The following is a 14,783-nucleotide window of genomic DNA, read 5'->3' on the forward strand; positions in this document are numbered from 1 at the left end:
GTGTTTTGGCAGGTATATTGCTGAAAGCACAGGGTGAGTTTTTGCAGGTGTATTGCTGAAAGCATAGGTTGAGATTTTGCAGGTGCAATGCTTGAGAGTATAGGGTGACTTTTTTCAGGTCTATTGCTGAAAGCAAGGGTGAGTTTTTGCAGGTGTATTTCTGAATGCAGGGCTGAGTTTTTGCAGGTGCAATGCCTGAGAGCATAGGGTGAGTTTTTGCAGGTGTGTTACTGAAAGCATAGGGTGAGTTTTGCAGTAGCCTCCTGAAAGCATAGACTGAGTTTTTGCAGGTGTATTTCTGAAAGCATAGGCTGAGTTTTTGCAGGTGCATTTCTGAACGCATAGGCTGAGTTTTTGCTGGTGTATTTCCGCAAGCATAGGGTGTGTTTTTGCAGGTCTATTGCTGAAAAAGCACAGGGTGAGTTTTTGCAGGTGTATTGCTGAAAGCATATGGCGAGTTTTTGCAGGTGCAATGCCTGAGAGCATAGGGTGAGTTTTTGCAGGTGTGTTGCTGAACGTATAGGGTGAGTTTTAGCAGGTGCAATGCTTGAGAGTATAGGTTGAGTTTTTGCAGGTGCAATGCTTGAGAGTATAGGGTGAGGTTTTGCAGGTCTCCTGCTGAAAGCAAGGGTGAGTTTTTGCAGGTGTATTGCTGAAAGCACAGCGTGATTTGTTGCAAATGCATTGCTGAAAGCATATGGAAAGTTTTTGCAGGTGTATTTCTGAAAGCATTGGCTGAGTTTTGCAGGTTTATTTCTGAAAGCGTAGGCTGAGGTTTTGCAAGTGTATGGCTGAAAGCATAGGCTGAGTTTTTGCAGGTGTATTGCTGAAAGCACAGGGTGAGTCGTTGCAGGTGTATTGCTGAAAGCATAGGGTGAGTTGCTGCAGGTGCATGACTAAAAGCATAGGGCGAGATTTTGAAAGCGTATTGCTGAAAACATAGGGTGTGTTTTAGCAGGTGTATTGCTGAAAGCACAGGGTGAGTTTTTGCAGGTGCAATGCTTGAGAGCATGGGGTGAGTATTTGGAGGTATTTTGCTGAAAGCATAGGGTGAGTTTTGCAGGTGCGTTGCTGAAAGCATAGGGTGAGTTTTTCAGGAGCTTTTGTGAATGCATTGGCTGAGTTTTTGCAGGTGTATAGCTGAAAGCACAGAGTGACTCGTTGCAGTTGCATTGCTGAAAGCATAGGGATAGTTTTGCAGGTGTATTGCTGAAAGCATAGGCTGAGTTTTTGCAGGTGTATTGCTTAAAGCACAGGGTGAGTCATTGCAGGCGTATTGCTGAAAGCATAGAGTGAGTTGTTGCAGGTGCATGACTAAAAGCACAGGGAGAGGTTTTGCAAGTGTATTGCTCAAAACATAGGGTGTATTTTTGCAGGTGTGTTGCTGAAAGCATAGGGTGAATTTTTGCAGGTGTATTGCTGAAATCATAGGGTGAGTTTTGCAGTAGCATTCCTGAAAGCATAGGCTGAGTTTTTGCAGGTGCATTTCTGAAAGGATAGGCTGAGTTTGTGCAGGTGTATTTCTGCAAGTATAGGGTGTGTTTTTGCAGGTCTGTTGCTGAAAACACAGGGTGAGTTTTTGCAGGAGTATTGCTGAAAGCATAGGGTGAGTTTGTGCAGGTGTATTGCTGAAAGTATAGGGTGAGGTTTTGTAGGTGCAATGCTTGAGAGTAAAGGGTGACTTTTTGCAGGTGTATTGCTGAAAGCATAGGATGAGTTTTTGCAGGTGTATTGCTGAAAGTATAGGGTGAGGTTTTGTAGGTGCAATGCTTGAGAGTAAAGGGTGAGTTTTTGCAAGTGTATTGCTGAACGCATAGGGTGAGTTTTTGCAGCTGAAAGCATAGGGTGAGTTTTTGCAGGTGCAATGCTTGAGAGTAAGTCTATTGCTGAAAGAACAGGGTGAGTTTTTGCAGGTGTATTACTGAAAGCATAAGGTGAGGTTTGCAGGTGCATTGCTGAAAGTATAGGGTGTGTTTTGGCAGGTATATTGCTGAAAGCACAGGGTGAGTTTTTGTAGGTGTATTGCTGAAAGCATAGGTTGAAATTTTGCAGGTGCAATGCTTGAGAGTATAGGGTGACTTTTTGCAGGTGTATTGCTGAAAGCAAGGGTGAGTTTTTGCAGGTGTATTTCTGAATGCAGGGCTGAGTTTTTGGAGGTGCAATGCCTGAGAGCATAGGGTGAGTTTTTGCAGGCGTGTTACTGAAAGCATAGGGTGAGTTTTGCAGTAGCCTTCCTGAAAGCATAGACTGAGTTTTTGCAGGTGTATTTCTGAAAGCATAGGCTGAGTTTTTGCAGGTGCATTTCTGAACGCATAGGCTGAGTTTTTGCTGGTGTATTTCCGCAAGCATAGGGTGTGTTTTTGCAGGTCTATTGCTGAAAAAGCACAGGGTGAGTTTTTACAGGTGTATTGCTGAAAGCATATGGCGAGTTTTTGCAGGTGCAATGCCTGAGAGCAAAGGGTGAGTTTTTGCAGGTGTGTTGCTGAACGTATAGGGTGAGTTTTAGCAGGTGCAATGCTTGAGAGTATAGGGTGAGTTTTTGCAGGTGTATTGCTGAAAGCATAGAGTGTGTTTTTGCAGGTGCAATGCTTGAGAGTATAGGTTGAGTTTTTGCAGGTGTAATGCTTGAGAGTATAGGGAGAGGTTTTGCAGGTCTCCTGCTGAAAGCAAGGGTGAGTTTTTGCAGGTGTATTGCTGAAAGCACAGCGTGATTTGTTGCAAATGCATTGCTGAAAGCATATGGAAAGTTTTTGCAGGTGTATTTCTGAAAGCATAGGCTGAGTTTTGCAGGTTTATTTCTGAAAGCGTAGGCTGAGTTTTTGCAAGTGTATTGCTGAAAGCATAGGCTGAGTTTTTGCAGGTGTTTTGCTGAAAGCACAGGGTGAGTCGTTGCAGGTGTATTGCTGAAAGCATAGGGTGAGTTGTTGCAGGTGCATGACTAAAAGCATAGGACGAGATTTTGAAAGCGTATTGCTGAAAGCACAGGGTGAGTTTTTGCAGGTGTATTGCTGAAATCATAGGGTGAGTTTTGCAGGTGCATTGCTCAAAGCATTAGGTGAGTTTTTCAGGAGCATTCATGAATGCATTGGCTGAGTTTTTGCAGGTGCATTGCTGAAAGCATAGGGAGAGTTTTGCAAGTGCATTTCTGAAAGAATAGGCTGAGGTTTTGAAGGTGTAACGCTGAAAGGATAGGGTGTGTTTTTCCAGGTGTGTTGCTGAAAGCATAGGGAGAGTTTTTGCAGGTAAATTGCTGAAAGGCGGTTTTTGCAGGTGTATTGCTGAAAGCATAGGGAGAGTTTTTGCAGGTGGTTTGCTGAAAGCACAGGGTGAGTTTTTTACAGGTGTATTGCTGAAAGGTGTTTTTTTCCTGATCAAGCATTGGATGAGTATTTGCAGGTGTATTGTTTAAAGCATAGGGCGAGTCTTTGCAGGTGTATTGCTGAAAGCATAGGGTGTGTTTTGGCAGTTGCATTGCTGAAAGCATAGGGAGAGTTTTTGCAAGTGTATTTCGGAAAGCACAGACTGAGTTTTTTCAGGTGTCTTGCTGAAAGAATAGACTGAGTTTTAGCAGGTGCACTGCTGAAAGCATAGACTGAGTTTTTCAGGTGCACTGCTGAAAGCATAGACTGAGTTTTTTCAGGTGTCTTGCTGAAATCAAAGGCTGAGTTGTTGCAGGTGTGTGGCTGAAAGTGCAGAGTGTGCTGCTGCAAGTGTGTAGATGAAGCTCCGAGGGCAAAGGGTGTGTCGCAGATGCGCTTCTCAAATTCTGAAGCCACTGTATGCTAAAGTGATTCACGTTTGATCTGCCAGGAATAAGGGTAGAGATAGAGTATCACTGCACCGACCAAACTCTGCAGCAGCAGTGCCACCCATTAACGGACACGCAAAGTCACACGCTGAAGAGGTTTTATCTCTAGCTTTCTCAGACTACGGGCAGATTGCAGTGCTGTAGCAACTGGTAACTGCTGACCCCGACTGTGAATGGACTGGTTCGCGCCCTTATGAAACCCGGGAGTTGTCCTTTCACCATCACAAGTATTTTTGAGCAGCAGTAATGTACCAAGTGTTTTTGCGCTCTCAAACTCTCCGATTTTGAAAAACAGAGGGTTTGCGAACACTAAAACTCTTTTACTTAAATACGAAATCCATTTTGGTATGCGGATTCGGGATTCAAAATTCCCGATATGGCGATTCAGTATCTGGAAGGGCGTGATGTAGGCATCCATTCCAAATTCCGAAACAGCATCATATGGATCAATGTTTTGTGACTGAAATCCTGACGGAAAACATTGATATTTAACTGACCGCCAAGTTGGGGTCACAACTCATTTGCAAAAGGGAAGGGGTCCCCTTGGGAACCCTACACCTATGTGAATATACAAAAAATGCACAAAAAATCTCTCTGTTAAATGCAGTCCCAATTCCTTTAGGAAAAATGGGCTGCATTAAAAAAGTCCTGTGATGGCTGTAAATCTTAGAAGGGTAGAATATGCGAGTCACTTTGTTAATATTCATGAGGTAGGTCAGATTGAGGCCCACTACGATATGGTATTTCGTAATCCAACCTATTAGCACATAGGTCACTTTGCAAAGTACTGCACTAGACACATAAATACTGGTCACAAATTGCCAGATTTAGAGTTTGACAGGCAAATACTCTGGCACAAACATTACGGATAGCCCATCCACCTTATTACAAGTGCATTAAGGTATAGGCTCCCAGTTTTCCGTTTTTACTGATTTTTACACATAAATACCGACAAAAAGCAATGTGTTTCCTTTCTGTATTTATTTTTAAAAGCACAAAAGTACAGAAAATTGGGCACGGTTTGAGCGACTTTCTATGCTGTCATTTATAAATTCCAGGTGAACAGCTGAGCAGATTGATGGCATGGGGAGTTAAAGAACTGGGTGAGATTTCCTTAAATCATTGCAGATCTCAACATATATTTGTTGGATAACGCTGCACTTTTCATATAGGTGATTTGTTTTATTATATTTGGCTATTTAATGTGTTAAAATCCACAAACATCAAAGCATGGATGCATATTGATCAGTTAAATAAGTGTGGAACTAAACATGCTCTGATATAATTTATTCACATAACACAAAATAAATATGGATAAATGCCAATAAAATGTCCAACAAATAAATATGGATAAATACTGACAGAGAGGTTAAAAAATAAATACCAATAAACCGAAAGCCCTAATCCACTTGTAATAAGGCAGACGGAATATCCGTCAAATTCTAATTCAGGCACTTAGTTTCTCCTGAATCGCTCTTGGGGAACAAAAGAAGACGAGAGCATGGAGTACAACATCCAAAGAAGACAGGCCTGACGCCCCTCTCAATGGAAGGGGACAGAATCGGGAAACAACCTTTACAACACAACTTTTACAACGCAGTACCATTACAACGAAACTTTTACAACGCAACATCCATTACAATGCATGCCATTACAACGCAACCATTACAAGGCATGACACTGCAACGCATACCACTACAACGCATGACATTACAACGCAGTCATTACAACGCATACCATTACAACGCATATTACCCTTACACTATCCAACCCTTACCCTACTGTTGCACCCCCTGGAGTTAGAATAGTAAATGTTACCCCTACACTATCCAATACTTACCATACATGCTATGTAATGGCATGCTTTGTAATGATATGCGTTGTAAAGGTAGTATGTGTTGTAATGGATGCGTTGTAATGGTAGTTTTGTGAAATGCGTTGTAATGGCATGCGTTGTAATGGAATGCTTTGTAATGGATGTTGCGTTGTAAAAGTTTTGTTGTAATGGCATGCGTTGTAAAAGTATGCATTGTAATGACATACATCCGACAGAATCACAAAGGCATGTAAAGGTATGAAAAAGAGTACTCTTTTTCTTACTCTTACATGCTTTTGCGATAGGGTTCCATAGGAAAAAAATATGAATATTCCAAACGTGTTCATATACAGTTAGTTCACAGAGAAAGAGATGTGCCCTCTTTCTAATTGTATTAATAGGAAGTTGGATGCTTTGGGGAACAGTACTCCTGTAACAGTGCTTCCCATTCTAAAAAATGATTATGTGAATCATCCCCAGTGTGTTTAATGAACATATGCATATCCTTCTATGATAATAGTTTATAAAACCTAAACTGTCATTCCTGAACTGTTATACTGAATATAATATGAGATTTAACCCCATAAAATATGACAACAGTAATCAACATACTCATGAAAAGAATCCGAAGATGCAAAAAACACAATATGCGCACACTCTTTTCACCATTCCCAGCAGCTTCACCTGTTTTCTTTGTGACCACTTGTGAGTACCTATTGTTGGTGGCCACATCATATCTGCTTACAACTTTATTGCAGGGGTTAAAACCTACCCTTCCATCCCTAAAGCTGCATTCCCCAAAGATGCAGAGTGTGCTGTTAGGAGCGTAATGCTGACACTAGGATGGCACAGGAGCGTTGCAGGTGTACTGCTGAAGTCAGTGGCCGCTGGTGACATTTGAAAGGAGTGAGGCGTAAAAGTTCATGATGAGTGACCAGTAGTGAGCGTAGCGAGCTAGCCCGACCGCTATAAGAGGGGTTCGGGTGGGTTTTTCTCCCTTAGAAAATATTTGAAAAAGAGTGAGCAAATAGTGCATATTCAAGCAAATTTGAGATAGCAAGAAGGTTAAAAATGCAATTATGAAAGTGTAGTTATGGCATCAATAATAAAGATATTTAAATGATAATTATGTAGGAAGCTGATTATTCAGTATAACCACAGACCTTCGTAGCAGACGTTGAGATAACAATGCTGAGCACCTCTCAGATTTCCTTATTTACTGATAAGTGAATTTCATTATTATTATTTGTTTTCACTATGCACGGTCTGGGCCTGGCAACAAGGCGCAGGGTGTGCTGCAGGTGTAGTGCTGAAGATCTGAAGGCGCAGGGTGTGCTGTAGGTGTAGTGCTGAAGATCAGAAGGCGCAGGGTGTGCTGCAGGTGTAGTGCTGAAGATCAGAAGGCGCAGGGTGTGCTGCAGGTGTAGTGCTGAAGATCTGAAGGCGCAGGGTGTGCTGCAGGTGTAGTGCTGAAGATCTGAAGGCGCAGGGTGTGCTGTAGGTGTAGTGCTGAAGACCAGAAGGCGCAGGGTGTGCTGCAGGTGTAGTGCTGAAGATCAGAAGGCGCAGGGTGTGCTGCAGGTGTAGTGCTGAAGATCTGAAGGCGCAGGGTGGGCTGCAGGTGTAGTGCTGAAGATCAGAAGGCGCAGGGTGTGCTGCAGGTGTAGTGCTGAAGATCTGAAGGCGCAGGGTGGGCTGCAGGTGTAGTGCTGAAGATCTGAAGGCGCAGGGTGGGCTGCAGGTGTAGTGCTGAAGATCAGAAGGCGCAGGGTGTGCTGCAGGTGTAGTGCTGAAGATCTGAAGGCGCAGGGTGGGCTGCAGGTGTAGTGCTGAAGATCTGAAGGCGCAGGGTGGGCTGCAGGTGTAATGCTGAAGATCAGAAGGCGCAGGGTGGGCTGCAGTTGTACTGCTGGAAATCTGAAGGCGCAGGGTGGGCTGCAGGTGTAGTGCTGAAGATCAGAAGGCGCAGGGTGGGCTGCAGGTGTAGTGCTGAAGATCAGAAGGCGCAGGGTTTGCTGCAGGTGTAGTGCTGAATATCAGAAGCTGCAGGGTGGGCTGAAGGTGTAGTGCTGGAGCTCTGAAGGTGCATAATGGGTGCTATGGACGAAAGGAAGGAACCAATGTTCAAAAGTCTGCTCAAAGTCTATCTCGAATAACATTAAAGAGACGGCAGAGAAATTTAAGAAATACATCTCTCAATGGATGCAGGGCAACTGCTTGAAATTAAATGGAAATAAAAGTGAAGTCATGCTGATGGGGACTGACATGCAAGCATGGTCTCAGGAATGGTGGCCGGATAACCTGGGCCAACGTCCCGCCCCAGTCAATAAAGTCTGAAACCTGGGAGTCCTCCTGGACGACAAGCTCACATATGAGGCACAAACAAACAAGCTAGCATCCTCCATCTGGTACATTCTCAAAACAATTAGAAAACCCCTACCTTTCATTCCACACGATTCACGCAAGACAGTGGTTACTGCACTAGCGCTGTCTAGGTTGGACTTTGGAAACGCGCTTTATGCAGGGATTCAGGCCAAGCAACTAGCAACATTACAACGTCTACAAAATGCAGCAGCCAGGCTGGTGCTAGATATCCCAAAGTTTGAACCAGTAGTGCACAGATTAACTGGTCTTCACTGGCTGCCAATTGGCAAAAGACTTAAATTCAAATCCCTCTGTCTGACATACAAGGCCCTCCATGGAACGGGATGTCAGTTCCTGAAAAGTCATTTGAAATGGGATGACCCCTCCAGATCCTTGAGATCCAGCCATCAGAAAATGATTCAGGTTCCTAGATTCAATCAGGTTCGATGGGGTGGGAGAAGTTTTAGACTTAGACGCCCATGGGCAATCGTGCGCTTTATAAATCCCAAATCAATTCATATCAAATCAAAAGCAGCAAATTGCTTTATTCCCTGACCCCAGCCTTACCGTTAAACGTCAACCTAGTCCTGAAACTGTGCCTAATGGTAACCCTAAAACCAACTGCAGCCTTGTGCTTTGGCCCTGTGGCTAACACCAACACAAACCCCCAACCGTAGCTAAGGTCGACTCAAGGCATTGAGCCTAACACTAACTTTAGCCTAATGCCAAACGTTATCAAGAAAGATGACAACCGGATTTCAATGTAAAAGGTTTCAAACTTTTGTTAACTCTCAATTTTACTGTATTTCTGCTTTAGGTATTTATGACTGCATAACCTCTGGGTGTCCAGAGAATCGTCACAGATGACCTGGGACCTTGTCGGCCCCTAAAAAATTAAAGTCAACATCAAACAGCGTACATCAGCTACCCTCGGCCTCTCACACAAACACTCTCCCTCCAGCAGTAACACACTTTATTTATTTAAAGCTTTTCTCACAGCACAAAGGCAGCTCTCTTCTCCTCTACGTGATGCAGTGTGTTGATGAAGTTTGCATCTCCCCTCGTCGGTGGGATGAATGTGGGGATGAAGGTAGCCTGTCTCTCATCTCTGGGATGCAGTGTGTTGGTGAAGGCAGTACCCCCTCCTCTGTAGGATGCAGTGTGTTGAAGAAGGCCGTATCTCCCCCCCTTTGTGGGATGCAGTGTGTTAAGGCTGCATCTCTCATACACTGTGGAGTGCAGTGTGTTGACGAAGGCAGTGTCTCCCCCCTCTGTGGGGTGTAGTGTGTTGACGAAGGCAGTGTCTCACCCTCTGTGGGGTGTAGTGTGTTGACGAAGGCAGTGTCTCCCCCCTCTGTGGGGTGTAGTGTGTTGACGAAGGCAGTGTCTCCCCCTCTGTGGAGTGCAGTGTGTTGACGAAGGCAGTGTCTCCCCCCTCTGTGGGGTGCAGTGTGTTGACGAAGGCAGTGTCCCCCCCCTCTGTGGGGTGCAGTGTGTTGATGAAGGCAGTGTCTCCCCCATCTGTGGGGTGCAGTGTGTTGACGAAGGCAGTGTCTCCCCCCTCTGTGGGGTGCAGTGTGTTGATGAAGGCTGCATCTCCCCCTCTGTAGGGTCAGTGTGTTGATGAAGGCAGTGTCTCCCCCCTCTGTGGGGTGCAGTGTGTTGACAAAGGCAGTGTCTCCCCCCTCTGTGGGGTGCAGTGTGTTGATGAAGGCTGCATCTCCCCCTCTGTAGGGTCAGTGTGTTGACGAAGGCAGTGTCTCCCCCCTCTGTAGGGTGCAGTGTGTTGACGAAGGCAGGGTCTCCCCCCTCTGTGGGGTGCAGTGTGTTGACGAAGGCAGTGTCTCCCCCCTCTGTGGGGTGCAGCGTGTTGACGAAGGCAGTGTCTCCCCCCTCTGTGGGGTGCAGTGTGTTGATGAAGGCAGTGTCTCCCCCCTCTGTGGGGTGCAGTGTGTTGACGAAGGCAGGGTCTCCCCCCTCTCTAGGGTGAAGTGTGTTGATGAAGGCTGCACCCCCCCTCTGTAGGGTGCAGTGTGTTGATGAAGGCAGTGTCTCCCCGCCACCCCCTATATGGTGCAGTGTGTTGATGAAGGCAGTGTCTCCCCCCTCTGTGGGGTGCAGTGTGTTGACGAAGGCAGGGTCTCCCCCCTCTCTAGGGTGAAGTGTGTTGATGAAGGCTGCACCCCCCCTCTGTAGGGTGCAGTGTGTTGATGAAGGCAGTGTCTCCCCGCCACCCCCTATATGGTGCAGTGTGTGGACGAAGGCAGTGCCTCCCCCCTCTGTATGGTGCAGTGTGTTGACGAAGGCTGTGTCTCCCCCCTCTGTGGGGTGCAGTGTGTTGATGAAGGCTGCATCTCTCCCCTCTATAGGGTGCAGTGTGTTGATGAAGGCAGTGTCTCCCCACTCTGTGGGGTGCAGTGTGTTGATGAAGGCTGCATCTCTCCCCTCTATAGGGTGCAGTGTGTTGATGAAGGCAGTGTCCCCCCCCTCTCTATATGGTGCAGTGTGTTGATGAAGGCAGTGTCTCCCCCCTCTGTTGGGTGCAGTGTGTTGATGAAGGCCCTGTGTCTCCCCCCTCTGTGGGGTGCAGTGTGTTGACGAAGGCAGGGTCTCCCCCCTCTGTAGGGTGAAGTGTGTTGATGAAGGCTGCACCCCCCCTCTGTAGGGTGCAGTGCGTTGATGAAGGCAGTGTCTCCCCCCACTGTGGAGTGCAGTGTGTTGACGAAGGCAGTGTCTCCCCCCTCTGTATGGTGCAGTGTGTTGACGAAGGCTGTGTCTCCCCCCTCTGTAGGGTGCAGTGTGTTGATGAAGGCTGCATCTCTCCCCTCTATAGGGTGCAGTGTGTTGATGAAGGCAGTGCCCCCCCCTCTCTATAGGGTGCAGTGTGTTGATGAAGGCAGTGTCTCCCTCCTCTCTATAGGGTGCAGTGTGTTGACGAAGGCAGTGTCTCCCTCCTCTGTAGGGTGCAGTGTGTTGATGAAGGCAGTGTCTCCCCCCTCTGTGGGCTGCAGTGTGTTGACGAAGGCAGTGTCCCCCCCCTCTGTAGGGTGCAGTGTGTTGATGAAGGCAGTGTCCCCCCCCTCTCTATAGGGTGCAGTGTGTTGATGAAGGCAGTGTCTCCCTCCTCTCTATAGGGTGCAGTGTGTTGACGAAGGCAGTGTCTCCCTCCTCTGTAGGGTGCAGTGTGTTGACGAAGGCAGTGTCTCCCTCCTCTGTAGGGTGAAGTGTGTTGATGAAGGCAGTGTCTCCCCCCTCTGTGGGGTGCAGTGTGTTGATGAAGGCAGTGTCTCCCCCCTCTGTGGGGTGCAGTGTGTTGATGAAGGCAGTGTCCCCCCCCCCTCAGTAGGGTGCAGTGTGTTGATGAAGGCAGTGTCCACCCCCTGTAGGGTGCAGTGTGTTGATGAAGGCAGTGTCTCCCCTCCTCTGTGGGATGCAGTGCGCTCATGAAGGCAGCATCCATGATCCTGGGACAGGGCTGTCATAATTTATCAGGCTGTATTGTATGTCTTGTTTCAAAACAAGGCGGCCATGTGTGCTGAGGATCCTGGGGCAAGGCTGCCATGATGGATCAGGCTCAGGGCTGCCATGGAAAGTTTGATTGAACACGAGCCTCCCATGCACGCCCAGGATGATAGCACAAGGCTGACATGTTTGCCGGGGATAAAGCCTGCCCTGCACACCCTCTTCAGATACCCGGCTGCCCTGTGTGTCTGGGTGAAGCATGCCAAGACCAGACTAACATATATGCTCGGCTCCAGGATAAGGCTTCTGTTGATGTTTTTCACCATGACTACGGTGTGACAGGAGTTTGACTCATATTGGATTTATTATAAAATGGAGCACCCTAGTCCCTGTGAGTGTTGTGAGTCTAGCTGGTAAGCGCTTAGGTTTCGGCTTATTGGTCCATCTATGTCATTTGCAGCCGCACAGCTAACTGTACATGGACCATGTGCAACGATTGTCTCCATTATTTCAGCGCCTGACTATGCCCACAAGAGCACATTTCAGCTATACACTATTGGATGACACACATTATTCAGCACTGAGTGGATCACTACAGGTATCACTACAGGTATCACTGCTGTTGGCTCATCAAATGCTTAGCAAATACCACGAATGGGCAGCGTAGTTTGGCACAAATCCCACATTATGAAAGTTGTCAGAAATCTGGAAACTTACTACACACAACACAAATTAACACGTTCGCCACACCTGTCACAGACGGGTGGTAGGGAACATATTCCTATTATTCAATAGCAGGTGTGCATACAAGAGTTCAGGTTTTAAATCTGCCCAGAAGTGAGCGGGTGACTGATCCCCCCAAAACGGGCACAGAAACTGATTCAAAGCGGCCGGAGTCCTTCTTGTAAGAAAGTCAAGAAGTCACATTCGTTTTCAATGCAAGTCACAAGCTCCCGGTCTACTACAAAAACAGGCACAGAAACTGATTCTGTTTCAATGGCAGGCACGAGCTCCCGGTCTACTCCTGGGAGGCTCCCACAACCTTTCTATCAACTCACAGAGCTCTCAGCAAAAATTGCATCCTACCTGCAGACAGATTAACCTGATACGATGCAACCGGAGCACAGAAAACACATAACTTCCATGCAAAGAAGGCCACTTCCCTATCTTTACAACTGAGGCAAACAGCGCCCAGAAGCAGAAAAGCGTCGCAGATTATGTTTCTAATGCTGCTTAACATAAAAGCGTAACATAATGTGGTTTACCCACTTTTAAACCTAGTAACCAGTTACTGTTCGCCCTGCAAACCGTAAACTAAGAGCCAGTCATTATATGCTCACTTAGGGGTGGCTCAGGGACGGGCGCCACTGTTTCCAGAGCAGAGACAGGAGAACTGTGCTTCCAAAAAGTAGGAGAGGAAACAGAACTCACAACGAGAGGTGGAACTCTGCTCCTCCTGGGACGCGCGCCTGTGCTCCGTGACAGATGGTGGGGATACCGTGTACCCCAGTATACTCTCTGTGAAGGAGGGAGTGACCCAGTGTTTGCTGAAACAGGGGTATGGAGGGTGCACTTGCAAAAGGCGAGGGGGAACCCTGCTCCCTGTGAGAGGAAAAATGCAAAGGGACTCCCTGCTTTATGAGGTGAAAGAGGAAAAGAGGACAATAAGGACTTTCCAAAGAGAACGTGTGCTCCCCAGAGGAAAGCAGAAATACAAAATATCCTAAAGAGGAAGACCATATTTTGATCACTGTGGGAGAAGCACTGTGCTCCCTGGAAGAAGGCAGCTGGGAATCAACAGTATCCTGAGAGGGCTTTTCGTGTCCCTTCTGAGAGAAGGGACGGCAGTTGTAAAGAGGAAAAGAATCAGTGGCTCGGACTATGGGATGAAGGGAGCTGTCCTTTCAGCACCACAACCTGGGGCTCGGACACTGGGAGCTGTCCTTTCAGCACCACAACCAGTGGCTCGGACACTGGGAGCTGTCCTTTCAGCAACACGGCCCCGTTCACTGCCTCCACGCTCTCTGCTGGTTCCCCGCACTGCAGCCCCCGCCCCCTGGAGGAGGATTGAAGCACTCACCGGTCCCGACTGCCGCCTGGCTCCTGCCTGCGCACTCTCTCACGGAGGACTGTTTGTGAAGTCACTTGTCAGTCCCGGCCGGCATCTAGCAGCTCGAGAGTACCGTACCCTCTCCCCGAGGTTGGCTCATGAACACCGAGGCGCCCAATCACAGCTCAGCCCCTCGCCCTCCTCCCTTCAGGCCCTCCCTTATCCCCTCCCACAGCCGCTCCTCTGGTCGCCTCTCTTTTCCTCCATCCGCTCTCTCACCTTTCTCCCTTCCATCGCTTCTCCGCCTCCCCCCACTGCCCTCTTTCTCTCTCTCCTTCCCTCCCTGCCTTTTCTCCTCGTCTCCTTTCTCCTCCTCTTCTCATGTCCCCGTGCACTGCCTTTGGCTTTGTACTAGAGGTGAAGGCCGACGGCCTTGTTTTCAAAGTACTTGGAGGCAATACTTGGACATCTGCCCTTCTTTGCACGCCGTCCGAGCCCGGGGAGGGGTGGGGTGAGCTGGTTGGGTGGGTGGGGGGTAACACCACAGATTAGTGCATAAACATTTAGGGGCAGATTTACAAGCCCCTTGTGACACTTTTACGCCGCCGTTGTGTCACTTTTGTGACGCAGCGGCCGTGTAAACCATGCGCCACGTTGCGACTTATTTAGAACGTGACGCATCTAGGCAGATGCGTCACGTTGTAAAGCCCTGCGCCACATGAAACCTGCGTCAGGTTTCATGTGGGCGTTCTGTCGCAGGGGGGGCGTTTCCTCGCAGGAAAGCCACGTAAAACTGACGCAGTGAAATCTACAAGATTTCACTGAGTCAGTTTTACGACGCTTCTGCGTCAAATCCTTACGCCTGCTTGAATCAGGCGTAAGGAGTGACGCACCTTGTTGTATATGGGCGGCCCCTCTGCATTGCAGGAGTTGCGTCGTGCTTGCGACGCGACTCCAGCAATGCGCCGCCCGTACGCCAAAAGATGCATCACGCATCTGCCCCTCCTTGGACCATGGTGCGCCGCATTGTAAATGCGACGCATCTGTGGTGGCGCAAGGGGTGGGGATTACGTGACGCATCTGTTCTGGAGCATCCCTGCTGATTTGCAGAGATGCGCCAGAAGACGTAAATATGCCCCTTAGAGGGCAACTTTTAACCACACACCGCGACATCCCCGATCTCGCTCTATCCCCCTCATCGTACTCCCCACCAAGAGGCGTGGGGGCATGCGTTAACGGGCCAGGGAGGTCGCAGCCCTTGCCTTTCGTAAAAACGTTGTCCC

At 47.9% G+C, this 14,783-nt stretch overlaps 1 protein-coding gene across 1 annotated transcript in view; it reads right to left on the bottom strand.

The window, feature by feature from the left end:
• Positions 1 to 13,634, bottom strand: part of CPLX2 (complexin 2) — a 212,181-nt gene extending 198,547 nt beyond the window's left edge. Inside the window, exon 1 of the mRNA XM_078652827.1 lies at positions 13,531 to 13,634. The gene's annotated coding sequence lies outside the window, so the exon portion shown is untranslated. The remainder of the gene's footprint in view (positions 1 to 13,530) is intronic.
• Positions 13,635 to 14,783: the final 1,149 nt, after the last annotated feature.

This window comes from Lissotriton helveticus, chromosome 7, assembly GCF_964261635.1.
Source record: "Lissotriton helveticus chromosome 7, aLisHel1.1, whole genome shotgun sequence".
In the NCBI taxonomy this organism is placed as follows: domain Eukaryota; kingdom Metazoa; phylum Chordata; class Amphibia; order Caudata; family Salamandridae; genus Lissotriton; species Lissotriton helveticus.